This window comes from Bubalus kerabau, chromosome 5, assembly GCF_029407905.1.
Source record: "Bubalus kerabau isolate K-KA32 ecotype Philippines breed swamp buffalo chromosome 5, PCC_UOA_SB_1v2, whole genome shotgun sequence".
Taxonomy (NCBI): Eukaryota; Metazoa; Chordata; class Mammalia; order Artiodactyla; family Bovidae; genus Bubalus; species Bubalus kerabau.
In genome coordinates, this window is record NC_073628.1 from 128,558,057 (window position 1) to 128,570,544 (window position 12,488).

Below are 12,488 nucleotides of genomic sequence, written 5' to 3' on the forward strand. Positions count from 1 at the left end.
GGCCCCTAAACCCTTGAGGCCTCCAGGGCTGAGCTCAGGAGCTCCTCCCACTGGTGGGTACCCCAACTGCCCTTTCTCTTCCTATTCGATTGGTGTGAACTCTTGGACGGTTTCACATCAAAATTCCCTTTCCAGGATTAGACAAAGATGAATCTCTGGGTCAGATTCAAACCTTGCAACTTGCAGGGCTGGAAAAGAGACACAGACATAAAGAATAACTTGTGGACACAGTGCAGAAAGGAGAGGGTGGGACGAATTGACAAAGTGGGATTGATATATGTATATATATACACACTACCAAATGTAAAATAGCTAGCTAGTGGGAACCTGCTGTAAAGCACAGGGAGCTCAGCTTGGTGCTCTGTGATGACCTAGAGGGGTGGGATGGAGGTGTGGGGTGGGGAGGGAGCCTGAAGAGGAAGAGAATGTATGTAAACATAGAGCTGCTTCATGTTTTAGTACAGTAGAAACCAACACAACACTGTAAAGCAATTATACTCAAATTAAAAAAAGTATTCAAAACTTGTAGTTTCTACAAAGGGGGAAAAAGGCCTTTTTCATCCACAAGAGAGGTTCCCAGTGTAGGTTTTTATCTTTATCAGGTAGTTTTCCGTGTAAGAATTTTCTCTTCCCTTTAGTTACCTCTTCTCCATCCTGGTATCATAAAGAGGTTCTGCTCCTCTAAAGTATTGGTATTTCTGCAGAACTCTGAAATGAGGCCAGCTCTGGATTTGCTCCTTTCTGAAACAATGGATCGGGGACAGGGGATAGGGGAAGGTGAAAAGATGATGGTTGATTGATTGGGGGATAAAGGGAGCAATAGCAGACAGAACTTATGAGAATTTCCTAGTCCCCTGAACTAGGAAATTTGGGGGAAAACTAAAAGGAATTTGTCTGTGTGCCTTAAAAGGGAACTATTACAAATGCAATAATCAGGAAATTCCCAAGAAGTTCAGGGTAAGATGATGCAGAGGGGACCGGCTTGGGACAAGTTAACTGAGTAGCTTTGTAGCCTTGTGCAATTCACCTTGTCTGAATGGTCCATTCAGTGTCTGAATGGATGATTTATGCGGCTCCCACGAAGTCCAAGACTTCACATGCGAGGCACGTAATGAGCCTTTTAAACAGCTGTGATAAGATAACAATTAACAACATGCTGGGAGTGTGTCATGGTCTTCTTGGTCGCCTACTACTACCTCCACTCTCTGAGGAGAAACGTGCTGAGGATGGATTCTCAAGCACGGAGACTGAAGGCAAACGACATTTCCTCTGGATGAGAGATCTGAGATCCTGTGCCTGAAGCTTGGCCCATGGAGATGGGAGTGAGGACAGAGGGGTTGAGGAGCCCAAGATGGCAGGATGAGAGAATGTTATAGGTGTAGAAATGTGAGAGGGTTCTGGGATTTTAGGGCATAAGAACATAAGAGAGGACAGATGATGGCAGTAGGAGTTCCTGTGGGCCAGCTACTTGGGTTCCACTGAAAGAAAGAAGTGAGTATGAAGATTGAAATCTCTTTTAGGACTATGCATGCCATGGGATGGGCTTCCCTGGTGGCTCAGACAGTAAAGAATCTGCCTGCAATGCAGGAGCCCCAGGTTTGATCCCTGGGTTGGGAAGATCCCCTGGGGAAGGGAATGGCTACCGATTCCAGTATTCTTGCCTGGGAAATCCCATGGACAGAGGAACCTGGCAGGCTGCTGCCCATGGGGTCACAAAGAGTCAGATGTGACTAAGCACAGCACGACACAGAGGTAGATAGTTTAATAGTCTAATACACAGACAGTCTAATCATTAGGCTGCCTCTGCCTGAGGGTTCCCTTCCTCTGGTGGGGGTTAGTGAGGAGGATGTAGGTCAGGCCCCTGTTGAGTTGATCACCTAGCATTTACTGGTCAGCATTCTGTGCTTTTCCTCACTGTTTCCAGGTCCCTTTGTTGATGGTCAAATCCTGAACTTTGGAACATGATCTCCTTGATGGATGCTGAGCCCTCTATGGGCTCCCTTCCCTTCACAACATCACATGAGAATGTGTAGGACTATCAGATTTCATGGTAGGGTTGGGGTAACAAAAGGGAATCCCAATTTTGAAAGAGAAATATTTAAATTATATGTTAATATGACTTGTCCTGTACTCTAAGAAACAGCACTAAGAAGTTAACCCTCTATAGGGTCCCCTGCTCCCCCACCGCCATGGGAGCTACTGGTTCTAATCTTTTCCCCACTTCCACTCTTCTGGATGACATCCTATTCATTTTTTGGGAAATGGCAACCTTGTCCATAAGAAGTTGTTCTTGCCTCAGAATTGCACCCTATGTACCCTCCCACATTTTCTCAGCAATGCATTCCTCAAGTCTAAGTTATTCATTTTAGAATAAGGTCATGGACATTTGACAGCGTAGTACCTGGTGGGCTTGGCAGTCCACATTCTGCAGAAGGTGGCTGGGGTGTGTGTGTCGGGGGGAGTTTGGAACTCCAAGTCCTGCAGATCGGTCCTGTGGACATACTTGTCTGCTAGCGTGCAAATTCTCCACAGTGCAGACTTTCCTCTTTAGTCTTCCAAATGTGTACCTGGTAACTGTTTAATCAGATGTCCATATAGACATCCCAAGGACAAACATTCATTCTCAGAGATGATACAGTCTAAACTCATCAGGAGAAAAGAAATATTTTCTTAACTCCTCCATTTGCAAGCCTGCCTCTCTTCAGTAGTTACAACTTCATGTTCCTGGCAGGACAGAATTCTCAGTCCTCTTTGGTTGCTTTCTGTTATCATTGTTGATAGAGAACCTTTTTCTGCAATAAAACCTCTAAGTTTGCTGTAAGAAATGGTCAGTACTGGCGTGAGATTCGTCTATTGTATAGAGAATCTGAAAGGCTTAACCCTAAGACACAACTAATGGCAGATTCATTCTTGTGGGTCCCAGCACTGAGCAGGAAGCAAGTTACTTTTCATCCAAGGCTCCAGAGAAGGACCATCTCACTGGCTTTGACCTAGAAGGGCCTGGGCAGGATGCAGCTTCAAGCCTGGGATAGGATAGTGTGTGTGTGTGTGTGTGTGTGTGTGTGTGTGTGTTAAAATGGACAGATAGAAAAGCAAAGAGGAAGGTAGGCCAGAAAAGAAGGGCCTCCCAGACACCAACCTCTGGACTAAAAGGAAAAATTGTGTTAATCTTTAGAGCAGTTTAGCCTCTCCCTTTAGACTCCATTTCAGATTATATCCCCTTGGGCCTGCCAGAGTACAAAATAAGGCTTATCCTGAGTCAAATATCACCATGAATTGCCCCCTAGGTATGTCATTCCCTGTTCTGAACTTTAAAAGGTACTATGCTAAGTCACTTCAGTCATGTCCAACTCTGTGCGACCCCATAAATGGCAGCCCACCAGGCTCCCCAGTCCCTGGGATTCTCCAGGCAAGAACACTGGAGTGGGTTGCCATTTCCTTCTCCAGTGCATGAAAGTGAAAAGTGAAAGTGAAGTCGCTCAGTCATGTCTGACTCCTAGCGACCCCATGGACTGCAGCCCACCGGGCTCCTCCGTCCATGGGATTTTCCAGGCAAGAGTACTGGAGTGGGGTGCCATTGCCTTCTCCTAAAAGGTACTGCTTTTTCTCAATTAAAAAGCACTGCCCTCCTCTCTCCAGGGGGAGTTGTCCAGTAACAAGACTCTGAGAACTCCTAGCTTATCACTAGAAAGTCACCTTACTGGTTTAAAAACAATCTACTTAACGTAAACTACTGAACTACCAAAAGTCATTTAAGAAAAAATAGAAATATGAAGCTTCTGTTTCTTAAAACATGCTTTCACTTACTTTACTTCATTTACGTATTGTTTTTTTCCGCGATAGCCTACCTTTGTCTTAAGCCAAGAATTCTGAGAGCCTCGGCAAGAGTAGCCGCGCTCCCCAGTGCTGTGATTCCAGAGACGTTTGCTCTCTGGTAAATTAGGTTATTTAATAGTGTCATCCTCTTTCTGAAACTGGCAATTTTCCTTCCTGGTTTAAACTGTCATTATTTTTTGGCCACAGCTTCAGTTAAATGATCCCAATTATTTTGCAGATGGCCTCACATTCCAAACTATAATATGCTCCAGAGCCTTTTCTATAAACCTTATACATTTCTACCCTTACCTTTCTGATCTGTTTTATACTCAGCACAATCTATTATCCATAACCAAGAATATTTGAACTGATGCTGCAAAACCATTCCAGGCTGGTCTCACCAGATTGCTGACATGTTAGGCTGCTGTCAGCCTGTAATGCAGAGAGCATTCCAGGAACCTGAAGACTAGTGATGAAGGCAGCCTGGTGGATAAAAGGGTCAGAAAGCATTCCGATTTCCTTTCATTTTTTTTTTTTTCAGTTTTATAAAAGTGGTAATCTGATAACCCTTAAAAGAAAGACCTCATCTTACCACCCAAACACAAATTCATTTCATATTTTTCACATTCCCTTCTACTTTTGGCCTGTATGCACCCATCTTTTTTTTTTTTTAAACACATGCTTTGTGTTGTGAATCTACAATTATGTGTTTGCTTTCCACTTGATATGGTGTTAAAACTAGTTTTCATGCTTTTACCTTTTTTTCATATTTTTACCTTTTCGTGTTGTCACGATCTTTCATAATGTTGTTTGTGCTCTACGATCTGTTTAATAATTTCCTTACTATTGAATGGTAGCTATGCCTCCCTAGCATTGCTCAGGGTAATGATTAACCACTGGTTAATACAATTTAATAGACATAAGGAAAAAAAAAACATGAGTTATAATAATTTTCTGTAATTGTGATGGTAAATTCAGAACTGCGATAACGTTCAACTTGGGAACAAGATGACTTTATGTATCACAGCTGACACGCCTCTCCAGGGCTGTTGCTCACTGGGAAGCATTTTTCCCTGAACAGCAGCCTAGGGCAATAGAGCAGCAGGGTGCCCCCTGCCTGAGCTGTAAGCCTGGCTTCACCTTCGCTGCCTGTTTCAGGGTAGTAAATTACTTTACCTCTTTACATCTCAGTTTCCTCCTCTGTAAAATGACTACAATGATGGGATTATTCAAGGATTACATGATCTAACACTTACGTAGCACTCCATAAATGTTAGGTGTCACTACTCTTTTAGCCTTTGTGACCTATTGACGGAGGCAATGAATCCTCACTTGGACCTGCAGTTGTATGAATTCGAAGGAGTGTTTTAGTGAATTTTCATCTGATATAATTTCCAATTATATCTACGGGGAAAAATGTTTAAAACTATCAAAAGGTTAATCAGGTTAATTAAACATTAAAAGGTTAATGTTTAAACTATCAAGAGGTTAACTATCAAACTTCAAAAGGTTAATAAACACGTGACACCTGTCCATCCATGAAATGATGGCAAAAATTAAAATATATAGCTTTTTAAAAAAATTTATTTTTAATTGGAGGATAATTGCTTTACAGTGTTGTATTGATTTCTGCCTTACAACACCATGAATCAGTCATATGTTTACATGTATCCCTTTCCTCTTGAACCTCCCTCCCAAACCCCATCCTACCCCTCCAGATCATCACAGAACACCAAGCTGAGCTCCCAGTGTTACACTGCCGCTTCCTACTAGCTGCTTTACACACAGTAGTGTGAAAATACGTAAACTCATCCACGTCAACTGACTGGATTCTTTTAAGAATATGTGTTACGCTAATCTATGTGGTGGAGAAGGGAATGGCAACCCACTCTAGTATTCTTGCCTGGAGGAGTCCATGGACAGAGGAGACTGGCAGGCTACCATCCATGAGGTCACAGAGAGTCGAACACGACTGAATGACTAACACTTTCACTTTTCAATCTATGTGGAAGAAAATTATTTGAGGCATCTCACAGAGTTCCTCCAGAGAAGTGTCTGGTAGGCCGTTTGACGTCTACACTCTACTGAACCCAATCGAATGTGTTAATATTCATACCGTAGAATAATGCCTGAACATAGTAAGTGTATGGAAGTGTTTGCTAATACATGAAGGAAGAAAATGCATCCCAAAGCATTGATCCTGTTTTTAGTTTTGCCTGATGTGACTTTATTTGTGTGGAGATTTTGGTAACTCCTAACTTACAGCTTTTACTACAGTGTCACCAGTGAGCATCTTCATGCGTGAATCTATGTGTTTTCTTCTTTTAAAATACTTCCTTGAGGATAACAATCCAGGAGTGGGTTTGCTCACGAAGAAGTGATTTCATCCTGAGAAAGGTTTGCAAGAAGTGGGCAGGAGGGAACGGAGCTAGGGTACAGGCACTGCTGGAGACGGCAAAGCCAGGAGGGCGCTGAGCGGCGGGGGCCTGCCCACAGCGCGACGGCTCAGTGCTGCCGGGTGTTAGCGAGGAGGAAAACCAGACGGGCATGGTGAAAGAGGAATGGTCTGGAACTTGAAGAAATGACTTTTAGACCCATCTATTCCTGAAATGTAAAGTTGCTTTCTTTTTGGGTCTCGTTTCCTCTAAAATCTTTCCCAGTATTAGGTTCTAAGAGTCCTTTAGTTCTTAAATGTTAATTAAATACCTTTTACATGCCAAGATCTGTGTTCAGCAGGTTGCAATGCAGGATATGCAGGCCATGCAGGTTCCGTCCCTGGGTTGGGAAGATTCCCTGGGGGAGGAGATGGCACCCCACTCCAGTATCCTTGCCTGGAAAATGCTATGGACAGAGGAGCCTGGTGGGCTACGGTCCATAGCGTCGCAAAACAGTCAGACACAACTGAGTGACCAACACGGTGTAGCACAGCAACACGCCAGGGCCTGTGTTCTGCACAGTGAGTCCCTTGATGGAATTGCATGAGGCAATTAAAAGGTAAATTTAGAGTTGATAAACTCAAGTGGTAGACAAATACAGTAGCTTTTGGAAGCATGGGAGATGGGTGGGAAAGCACCATCCCAGTCTTGAGGGCTGGGCCCTGGAGGAAGTTGGGAAAGTTTTCCTAGAGGAGGTAACGGCTGAGCTGAGTCTTAAAGGCTGAGCAGGAGTTAAGCAGACTATGGGGAGAGTGAAGAGCATCCTGGGTAGAAGAGACGGCCTGGGCACAGGCACTGTGGGAATAGCAGGGTGCCTTAAGGGGACCAACAGTTCTGTGGCCTTGGGGAATCAAAAGCCCAGCAGGTGACCTGAGATGTGTCTGGGCAGGTGGCCAGGGTCCTTCCTTGCACATCACTTTAAAGAGTTCAGGATTCCTACATTCCTTGTGGGTTTCCCTGGTGCTCAGATGGTAAAGAATCTGTCCATAGTGTGGGGAGACCTGGGTTCGATCCTTGGATTGGGAAGATCCCCTGGAGGAGGACACGGCAACCCATTCCAGTATTCTTGCCTGGGGAATCCTCATGGACAGAGGAGCCTGGTGGGCTACAGTTCCATTTTAGCCAAGGGTGGCTTTGGATATATGCCAGCCTCCGCTCGCAGCCAAGAATCTTGTCTTAATTTCCCCATACATACCTTGACGTTTCAAAAGCACCTTGCTTTTGAAGATGACCGCTAGCTGTCGCTGTTGAACACATCCGGCTGCCCACAGCTGAAGACCAATGGTGTCCTAGGCTTCGGGGTTCCCGGTGGCCCCACCGGAGGCCGAGTGCCGCCTCGCCTCCTCTGGGTCTGTTCAATCGCCCCCGAGAGCTGACGCACAAGGAAGGCACGCGGTGAGGAGCGGTGGTAGCCCTTGAGCCGAACCTGGGCCCGACCTGGGGGTAAGGAATCCTGGTGACGCGTAGTCCACCATGCCCCTCACTCAGCCACTGGGTGGCGCTGCCGCCCCTGGCTGCAAAAAGGGAGGCCCGTGGAAAGGGTAAGTCTGTTTTGGACTGCTTTGCTGCTTTGGGATGGGGTCGCTTTTGCAGGGAGGAGCCTGGTAGGCTGCAGTCCATGGGGTCGCTAGGAGTCGCGATACGACTGAGCGACTTCACTTTATTGTTTCACTTTCATGCATTGGAGAAGGAAATGGCAACCCACTCCACTGTTCTTGCCTGGAGACTCTCAGAGACGGTGGAGCCTGGTGGGCTGTCGTCTATGGGGTCGCACAGAGTTGGACACGACTGAAGCGACTTAGAGGCAGCAGCAGCAGCAGCAGCTTTTGCATCACCTTGTTACCTGGAGTTCAGGGGCCACAGGCTGGTCAAGAACAGTGTGAGAGAGGTCCCAAAGCACATCCCCCCCTCCTCCACCGCCCCCCACCAACAGCCCCAGGTCAGCCAACAATGCCATTTCTTGGGTCCTTCAAGCTTCCGTCCTGGTTGGTGTGTGTCTTTTGACTTGTCCCATTTCCACGCTTTGGTTCCAGGTAGTGCCATGAGCCAATATGTGCCCCCCTTTGACTTCTGTTTCCTTTGCTCCCTTCCCAGAAACTCCCATCTCCCAAGCCTCCCCACTCAGCAGGTGCTCATTTGGTACCTTTAATTTTTTAGGAATCCATTTTCCTTTCTTCTTTCTTGGCTGAGTGTATCCTTAGCCTGTGTGTCCTGGGATCTGTGCAGGCAGGGGTCTGCTTCTCCTGGCTCTCTCTTTTTTTTTTTTTTTTTTTTTCCTGTGGGCATTGTAGTTCTAAGTCCTATTTCACCTTTTATTTAAAATTTCTCTCTTTTTTTTTTTTTCTCGTCTGCCTCTTCTTTTCACATTTGCCCTGTCCTCGTCCCTACCTCCCACCCCCATCTTTAAAAACTAGAGAATTTAGACATATTCTGAATCTAACTAGGAAACTTGTCAGTCTACCAACTAGAGAAGTTAATGAAGTTAAAGTCTAACAACGAGAAGGGGAGGATACAGCAGGTAAGGGGTGTCCTGACTTCCCCCGGCATCCTTCGTGAACTGGCGACCCTCTGGGTGGGATGGAGACCCAGGGGTGCTGGGAGGCTGACACTGAGGCGCACCTGCTGGAGACATTGCGTGATGAGCACGGCTGTGTTTTTCTTTTCCCTTAATGTTGCAAGTTTGCTTGGTTCACATACCTCCCTTGAGAAATGAAGGGAGGCTCCTGAGACTAGGTCAGCACGTATGTCCCCGTGCTCTGGGCTGGGCACTGATGAAGAAGAATGTGGGCCCTTGGCAAAGTCCCTGGGCAGCCGGTAGGGCCAGAAGAAGGGGTACGGGTTCTACCCAATGTGTAACATCCTCAGAGAAGAATAGGAGTGCACTCGGAGCCAAGGGAAGGTTGTAACTCAGGTCCCAAAGGGCTGGTGAGTAGTGTATGCTGACTTCTTCCTCTCACACAGCTTTATTTTTTAAAAAATGTAGTTTTGGCCGTGCTGGGTCTTTGCTGTGGGGCAGGCTGTCCTCTAGTCGCAGCTCGTGGGGGCCCTTCTCTGTGTGTCCGCGGGGTTCTCACTGCTGTGGCCTCTGTGGTTTCAGTGCACAGACTCCAGGGTGCGTGGCCTTCAGTAGTTCGGCACGTGGGCTCAGAGGTTGTGGTTCTTGGGCTCTTGAGCACACGCTTAATAGCTGTGGCGCGTGGGCTTAGTTGCTCCGCGGCATATGGAATCTTCCTGAACCAGAGATACAACCACGTGTGTCTCCTGCATTGGCAGGTGGGTTGTTTACCACCGAGCCACGGGGGAAGCCCTCACACAACTGTAGAGCCGTAGTCTCCCAAGGGGACGTGTTGCAGGGACTACTGGGGTGTAGGAAGAAAACTATTAGAATTTCTCTTTATTTATTTTTTTAATCTTGTCTTTTTAAGATTTCTATTTTTGCATATGTTTTGTGTTAGTGAATTACATACATACATTATATAAATGGGCTTCCCAGGTCGTGCCTGTGGCCAAGAACCCATCTGCCAGTGCAGGAGACATAAGAGACACGGGTTTCCTGGGGTCAGGAAGATCCCCTGGAGGAGGGCATGACAACCCACTCCAGTATTCTTACCTGGAGAGTTCCATGGACAGAGGAGCCTGGTGGGCTACAGTTCATGGGGTCGCAAAGAGCTGGACATGACCGAAGCAACTTAGCACACATATAGCCTGCACACATTATATAAATAGTAGTTATATATCTATCAGAAATACATGTGCCTAATCATGTTTTAACGATGAAGTGTGAGATCCGAACTTTCAGAGACCACTGCTCTGGAGAATCTCTGGAGCTTGCTGTGGACTCTAGGGGAGGTCTGAGGTGCTGGCTGAGAGCTGCCCGGCCAAGAAGAAAGGCCCACACAGCCCAGCCCGCATGGACAGACTTGGTGGCGAGGAGGGACGTACCTGCCCTTGGGAGGGAACTCTCCAGAAACAGCCGCTGGATGCCCGTCCCCATGGATGTGAGTCACTGCCTGTGAGTCAGCCCAGGGCTCCCTGCTACCTGCTATGGAGGGCCTTTTCTTACATCCTTGACGGAGGAGAAGGAGTCATACTTAGGGCCTTGCAGATGGCCCATCCCGTCACCACGGTTGGGAGCCTGGCGTCTGAGGGACTGTGTCCTGCTCTGTACTCAGACTTGCCTCTGAGGTGATTTACGTTGTGACCAACACTCATGGTTGCCTAACAGGACCCTGTTTTTGTTTGAGGTGGACCTGTGCTCAGCTGAAAATTGCATTTCTCAACCTCTCATGAAGGGAGGCGTGGTCCCAAGACGTGGCTCTAGCCCATGGGACGTGAGTGGAAGTCCTGGCTGGGGCTTTCCCATTGGCTCTTTATTAGGGGTCAGGCTCAGTTAGTGCACGCTTTTAGCCTCTCACGTCTCTCTCTCTCTCTCTCTCTCTCTCTTTTTTGGCCTGAATCACAGAGTGATGCTGAAGGTAGAGCAACTGTCTTGGGACCCCACAGTGACAAGGAGGAGGATGGATAGTTGGAAATGCAGAAGGAGTCTGGCTCCTGGAGGTGCTGGTCTGCACTTCCCAGACTTCTTGTTGTTTCTCCTTGATGCACCCACTGTCCATGGTTTTTTCCCTGTGGCTCTCCAGGGGATGCAGTGCTAGCGAACGTGAAGGTGGACTCAAGAGCTCAGACACTTGGGTTCAGGCCACGACTTCACGTGAGATGCTGACACCCGGAGAGGTAAAGAATGTGGGTGTCCCCTGTCTCGGGGAGCCCTTGTTCCCTCTTCTTCTCCGGTAATGATAGAAGCAAGCTGTTCTGTTTCTTTCAAGTCCTGGGAAGAGGAGCGAGGCACTGAGCCTTTAAGAATTATTCTGTCGAGAATGTGGAAAGTGAAAGTCAGGGTGGGTGCTGCAGCCTGCTCTGCACAGCTCTCTAACACACGTGCGGGTGTCAACCGGTGGCTTCAGGTTGGCCATGGTGAGTGTTTGCATCACTGAAGTAGGCAAGTGTTACGTATCAGGCTTGCTTGCTTGCTTTTTTCTTTTCTGGAAGAGTCAGTTGTCAAGCCTTTACCAACACTCCTCTGGAAAGAGCAAAAGTTTAGTTCATTAACTACCTTAATATTGTCTTATAGCTTCTCTTGCTTTCCCCATGCCGTCTGATACGTGATAAGTTGAGCAGAATCAAGAAGCAGCTGGTTTCTACTGAACACAGGCTGAAGTTTTCATATGTCTTTGGGCCCAAGGTTTACCCTGAAAGTTCAGGCTGAAGGCAAAACTAATTTTATTCCAACTTTGGCTATAAATTTTCATCTAATCACGCCCCTGCTCGGTGTTCATCTCCTTTCTTCCTTATCAACCTCCTGCCCCATCTTATTGACAATCTCCAGGGCCTTAGCTCTTGTGAACCTGGCTTCTTGCCCCATTTGTGCTGCCCACTGAAGTCCCTGATTCTGGGTCTGTAACAGCAGATCTTATGATCTTCCTTGCCTCTTGGAGCTGACAAGGTGGCTGCACCCATATGGGTCCCATGCCCTATGGTCTTCTCACGATGTGACATGGCACTCGTCAGTTGAGCTGGGGGTCTGCCTGGTCTCCTTGAAGTGGGGTGAGTCACTACCAGCTTATGGTTGGCCATCATGGGTCATACAGCTTCCTCCTGGCTCTGTCTCTCAGGACACATGCTTTAGGAACCCAGAGACACCTTGTAAGATGTCTGGGCAGCCCTGAAGCTGCTGTTCTGAGAGACCATGTGAAGGGGCCACGCAAAGCTAGGGACGCCGAAGGAGCCCTCAGCTGTTCCAGGCTCCAGCTAGTCAGTCTTTCCAGTTCAGGCACCAGCCGCGGGTGTGATGGAGCCTGCAGATGATTCTAGCTCCTGGCCTTTGAGCCAGCCTAGCTGTGCTGAGTGGAGCAGAAGTGAGCTGTCCTCCTGGAGCCCTGCCCAGACTGAAGACTCATGAGTGAAAATGCTTCTCTGAGGAACCCGAGATGAAGGCTTCAACCTATATTTAGGGGGGGCACGCCTCAACCCTTAACACTGCCAGTACAAGAATCGCAGTCTGCTGCTCAGAGGGAAGCCATTCCTAATTTTGTCAGGTCTGAGAAGAGAGCTTCATGCAAGTTAGCCTCCTCATTCCATACACTCATACTCACACATACATGTGCCCAAACCTCCCCATTTTGTATATATATAATTTTAACATAAGTGGGATTATGTTATACATATTTGTAAGCAACT

General features: G+C 47.2%; 1 protein-coding gene across 1 annotated transcript in view; it reads left to right on the top strand.

Annotated features, from left to right (window-relative positions):
* The window catches only part of LAMB3 (laminin subunit beta 3), a 191,276-nt gene that overhangs the window by 23,688 nt on the left and 155,100 nt on the right, over positions 1–12,488 (top strand). The window lies entirely within an intron of this gene.